The following is a 6,300-nucleotide window of genomic DNA, read 5'->3' on the forward strand; positions in this document are numbered from 1 at the left end:
TCTTTTAGTTGTGATGTTAGATTGTTAATTTTAGATCTTTATAGCTTTATAATGTGGGCATTTAGTGCTATAAATTTTCCTCTTAACACTGCTTTAGCTGTGTTCCAGAGATTCTGGTACATTGTCTCTTTGTTTTCAGTAGTTCCAAAGAACTTCTTGATTTCTGCCTTAATTTCCTTATTTACCCAGGAGTTATTCAGGAGCATGTTGTTCAATTTCTGTGTAGTTGTGTATTTTGGGTGAATTTTTTAGTCTTGTATTCTAGTTTGATTGCACGATGGCCTGACAGACTGTTAAAATTTCAGTTATTTTGCATTTATTTAGGAGTGTTTTTCTTCTGATTATATGAGCAATTTTAGAGTAACTGTTATGTGACAATGAGAAGAGTGTATATTCTTATTTTTTTTTGAGAGGGGGGTGTGGAGCGTTCTATAGACATCTATGAGGTCCCCTTTATTCAGAGCTGAGTTCAGGTCCTGAAAATGTTTGTTAATTTTCCACCTTGATTATCTGTCTATTATTGTTATTTGGGTGTTAAAGTCACCCACTATTATTGTTTGGGAATCTAAGTCTCTTTGTAGGTGTCTAAGAACTTACTTTATGAATCTGGGTGTTCTTGTATTGGGTGTACATAAATTTAGGATAGTTAGCTCTTCTTGTTGAATTGCTTTCCTTAAATATCAAGCTGATTGGTTGTTATATCTTCAGGTACAATCAGAGCTTAGCAACTTGTTGAATAAAATATTAGAAATGTCAAAAAAGCAGACAAAATTTCAAACTAGAAAAAAATCCATTCACCACGTGAGCCTGGATGGTCTCGAACGTCTGACCTCATGATCCGCCTGTCTCGGCCTCCCAAAGTGCTGGGATTACAGGCTTTAGCCACTGCACCCGGCCAGAATTGATTCCTGGAAAAAAATCTCTGCAAATATTAATCAAAAACAAAATTATAGAAAAATTATGCTTTTTAAATCTATGTATGTGTGGATAAATAGTTAGATAGATAAATTAATGGATAGATAGATAGGAATCCTTCAGCCTTTAAAAATCACATTAGGGCTGGGTGCGGTGGCTCACGCCTGTAATCCCAGCACTTTGGGAGGCCGAGGCAGGTAACTTACAAGGCCAGGAGATCGAGACCATCCTGGCTAACACGGTGAAACCCCGTCTCCACTAAAAATACAAAAAATTAGCTGGGCGTATTGGCAGGCACCTGTAGTCCCAGCTACTCGGGAGGCTGAGGCAGGAGAATTGCTTGAACCTGGGAGGTGGAGGTTGCAGTGAGTCGAGATTGCACCACTGCACTCCAGCCTGGGTGACAGAGCAAGACTCTGTCTCAAAAAAAAAAAAAAAAAAAAATCACATTAAAGGTGAATTTTTGGGACCGTATCTGATACAGTTTGGCTGTGTCCTTACCAAAATCTTATCTTAAATTTTATTCCCATCATCTCCACGTGTCATAGGAGAGACCTGGTGGAAGATAATTAAATCATGGAGGAAGTTACCTCATGCTATTCTCGTGATAGTGAGTGAGTTTTCTTGAGATCTGATGGTTTTATAAGAGACTTTTCCCCCTTTGCTTGGCACTTCTCTTTCCTGACACCATGTGAAGGGAGACATGTTTGCTTCCACTTCCACCATGATTGTAAGATTCCTGAGTCCTCCTCAGCCCTGCAAACTGTGAGTCAATTAAACTTCTTTTCTTTGTAACTTACCCAAGTGTGGGTGGCTTTTTATAGCAGCATGAGAATGAATTAATATAGTAAATTGGTACTGAGGGAGTGGGACGCTGATGTTAGACTACTCAAAAATGTGGAGGTGACTTTTTAACTGGGTCACAGGCAGAGGTTGAAACAGTTTGGAAGGCTCAGAAGAAGACAGAAATATGTGGGAAAGTTTGAAACTTCCTAGAGACTTGAATGATTATGACCAAAATGCTGATAGTGATATTGACAATAAAGTCCTGGCTGAGGTGGTCTCAGATGGAGATGAGTAACTTGTTGGCAACTGGAGCAAAGGGATCATTGTGATGCTTTAATAGAGACTGACAGCATTTTGCCCCAGCCCTAGAGGTCTGTGGAACTTTGAACTTGAGAAAGATGATTTAGGGTATCTGGTGGAAGAAATTTCTAAGTGGCAAAGCATTCAAAAGGAAGCAGAGTATAATAGTTTGGAAAATTTGAAGGCTGATAATGAGATAGATAGAAAATAAAAACCAATTTTCTGGGGAGAAATTCAAGCCAGCAGCAGAAATTTGCATCAATAACAAGAAGTCAAATGTCAGTCTCCAAGAAAATGTCTACAGGGAATGTCAGAGACCTTTATGACAGACCCTCCCATCACAAGCCTTGAGGCCTAGGAGGGAAAAATGGTTCCTGGGCCAGGCCCAAGGCCCCCTGCTCTATGCAGCCTCAGGACATGGTGTCCTGCATTCCAGTTGTTTCAGCTCAAGCTGTGGTTAAAAAAGCCTAAGATACAGCTCAGGCCATTGCTTAAGAAGCTGTAAGTCTCAGGCCTTGGTGGCTTACACATGGTGTTGAACCCGTGGGCGCACAGAAGTAAAGAATATAGGTTTGGGAACATCTGCCTAGGTTTCAGAGAATGTATGAAAATGACTGGATGTCCAGGCAGAAGTTTGTTGCAGGGGCGGAGCCCTCATGGAGACCCTCTGCTAGGGCTATATGTGACAAAAATGTGGGATTGGAGCCCACACACAGAGTCCTCACTGTGACACAGCCTAGTGGACCTGTGAGAAAAGGGTGACTGTTTTCCAGACCCCAGAATGTTAGATTCACCACCAGCTTGTATAGTGAAACTGAAAAAGCTACAAATAATTAATTCCAGCCTGTTAAAGCAGTTGGGAGGGAAGCTGTACTTTGCAAAGCCACAGGAGTGGAGCTCCCCAAGCCATGAGATTCCACCTGTTGCATCAACCTGAGCTGGATGTGAGACATGGACTAAAAGGAGATCATTTTGAAACTTTAAGGTTTAGTGACTGCTCTATTGTATTTCAGACTTGCATGGGGCCTGTAGTCCTTTTGTTTTGGCCAATTTCTCCTATATGGAATGGATGTTTTTACCCAAATGCCTGTACTTCCATTGTATCTGTGAAGAAACTAACTTGCTTTTGATTTTACTGGGTCATAGGTGGAAGGGACTTACCTTGTCTCAGATGAGACTTTGGAGTTGGACTTTGGGGTTAATGTTGGAATGAGTTAAGACTTTGGACGACTGTTGGGGAGGCATGATTATGTTTTGAAATGTGAGTACATGAGATTTTGGAAAGATCAGGGATTGAGAAATATGGTTTGGCTGTGTCCCCACCCAAATCTCATCTTGGATTGTTGTTCCCATAATCCCCTCTTGTTGTGGGAGGGACCCAGTGGAAGGTAGTTGAATCATGGGTGAAGTTACCCTCATGCTGTTCTCTTAATAGTGAGTGAGTTCTCATGAGATCTGATGTTTTTTTATAAGGGTATTTCCCCCCTTTTCTTGGCACTTCTTCCCGCTGCCATGTGAAGAATGATGTATTTGCTTCTTTTTCTGCCATGATTGAGTTTCCTGAGGCCTTCCCAGCCCTGGGGAACTGTGAGTCAAGTAAATCTATTTTCTTTATAAATTACCCAGTCTCAGGCAGTTTTTTATAGCAATGTGAGAACTGCCTAATACACTATCACTCACAACTCCAAAATCCATAATGATTTAAGGATGTACTTTCTCATGCTTCCCTCCTGGTTACCACCTCCACTCCAAAACAGTTCAATATAGCCATGGCTCAAGTTTAATAGGAAAAAGAGAAACTTTTGAATAGTTTTTTGGGGTTGCCTTTGTTGTTTTGTACTTTGGTGATTTGGGTGGTACGTATTCCTCTTTGCCATTATATTGAGTAATTCCCTGAGGTATAGTCCTATGGCTAAACTGGCATCTCTTTTCCTTGATTTTTCCACATTTTCCCTGAGAATGGTATTGCCTCCAAAGCCAGAATAATCCTTACTCATCCTGGCTTCTGGCTTCTCATGTGGTTTCTCAATGGATTTCTCAGGAACTTCCTTGTCTTCATTTTTGGTGGTAGACACTACAATGAGTGACTTTCCCAGAGTGGCTGCACAAAAACTGAAGATGGCTCTTTAGGGAGCTTTTTGCACACTTCAGCATAAATAAACTTTAGGGGTTCCTGTAGATCCACAGCTACATCTGCATTTATGTTATTATTACATGGTGAAGCAGTATTTGCCATTGACAACTTTGTAGCACTTGGAGGAGAAACTAATATAGTCATCTGGTTGAAACTGTACCTCTGAACAGAGGAATTGTCTATTAGATCTTTTTCTTGTGGAGTTGTGGTTAATGTAGGAAGCTCAGCTGCACATGGAGGACTGGTACTCGAGTTGATTTACCCTGATCAGAAGTGCATTGTCTGCTCATCTACAGGCACTGGACAACAAACAACTCTTTATTATCCTTTTCTTTGTAGACAACTTTAACAGCATAAGAAATCCTATTCTCCAAAATGAGTTCCCCTGGCATTCTTGATAAAGGTGGAAAATTTGAGGCTAGTAAGCCAAACTTTGTTGTTGGATCCTTTGATTCAGCTGTTGAACGATGGGGTCTTGGGATACTATCATCTTCTCATCACCTTCAACCTCTGAAAAGAGTTCTTCTGCTTCTACCATAGTCTCCATTCTGTTTTATCTGCACAGTGGAAGTCTCCTTTTGAAGTTAAGTTTGCTCCAGATGCTTCATTACTGTAGGATTATGTTGTTCAGTTTGGAAAGTTTCTTGAACTACATGTGTTCAATGATCCACCCTCCAATAATACAAAGCCCTCTATTTAGTGTTCTGAACCACTAGATGACCCAAAATGAGGTTTCGCACACTTTTTTTTGGATGGTAGACCCATATTCATAGCAGCAGCATTTATTTTATGAGACCCTGGTGAATTAAAATTATTTGCAAAACTACCATTGGGAAAGGAAGCCAGTGGTGTTTCACAGTAAAGTGCAAGATTTGGAGATCAAGACTGAGGCAAAATACCGTAGACCGAGTGCTGTTGGTGAGGATTATATACAAGCTGCACAAAGACTGGTGAGGCATACTGTGCTTGAGTTTGAATGGGCTGGCTATATACACTAGAATCCATCAGTTGATAATCATTCTTAGCAAATAAAATGTATTGATGGCCTTTATCCTTGCAATGATTGGCTTGCCCTGAAATGTTTTAACTTATTCTCTTAAGCATTTAAAAGCCTGTTGTGCGTCTGTGTCTGACTGGAAAGTGATATACCAGTTGCAATTGTGTGCAAACTCACAGATTATCACTTTGGTTCAGTTTTCACTTTTGATCAAAGCTTTTTCTTCCTCTATTGATGTTCCAGAAATCTAAGAATCGCAATACAATGCTTATGACTTGATCTCACTTTCTCACCCTTCTCGTCAACTTGTACCATAGGAGAAGATCTCAACACTTCAAGAATTAGATCAGGGTCTGTGGTTAACTTTTTTATTTCCTCTATGTTGGCAACTGTCCAAATTTAGATGAAATAATCAATATCCGTTGGAGATATCAAGTAAAGATCCTTTGACAACTTTTTTTTGTGTGTGAAAAACACAATTCTAATTGTTTCTTCAAACATTCTTTTAAGTCTTCTGTAGAAATTGCTGAATTGTTTTCTGTAAAAACATCATATATTTGGTAATTCAGATCTTTTGGGCTTGAAATTAGTTTTCAGTTGATTCTTCAATGCCTGTAGTATTTCTTGTGATTTCACAAGATAAAGAATACATTACTTTATATTCTTTACACATGTCTTCTGAGAGCTCTGCATTACTCTCAGGATGAGCACCTGATATAGCTGCTGTTTCATGCCAAGATATTTCAGTTTCATGAGTTACTTGGGTGGCATCAGTATTTCCAGAAGCAATTTTTTGCCATACTTTGGCATTAGGATTTAAACCAGTTCCTTTAGATGTTACCTGTGCATTTCACCTTTCTCCCTCCACAGCCTCACATGTTGTTCGCCTCCCTCCCAGAGGGCCTCAAAATATCTCCCTGTGTACTTACTATTACCAGTAAGTTTTTTACCCTCGGATAATTTCTTATTGTTTATTAATGTCTTTTCCTTTCAGATTGAATTGTTTCCTTAGCATTCCTTTTAAGACAGGTATGGTGTTGAAGAAAACCCTCCACTTTTTTTTGTTAGGGAAAGTCTTTATTTCTCCTTCATGATTTAAGGATATTATTGTCAGATATACTATTCTAGGATATTATTTTTTCTTCAACACTTTAAATGTGTCATGCCA

The 6,300-nt window shown here is 39.6% G+C and overlaps 1 pseudogene; it reads right to left on the bottom strand.

Moving 5' to 3' along the window:
- Positions 1-4,211: 4,211 nt before the first annotated feature.
- Positions 4,212-5,961, bottom strand: LOC102142865 (la-related protein 4-like; annotated as a pseudogene).
- Between the last annotated feature and the right edge of the window lie 339 nt (positions 5,962-6,300).

The sequence above is a fragment of the Macaca fascicularis genome, chromosome X, assembly GCF_037993035.2.
Source record: "Macaca fascicularis isolate 582-1 chromosome X, T2T-MFA8v1.1".
In the NCBI taxonomy this organism is placed as follows: domain Eukaryota; kingdom Metazoa; phylum Chordata; class Mammalia; order Primates; family Cercopithecidae; genus Macaca; species Macaca fascicularis.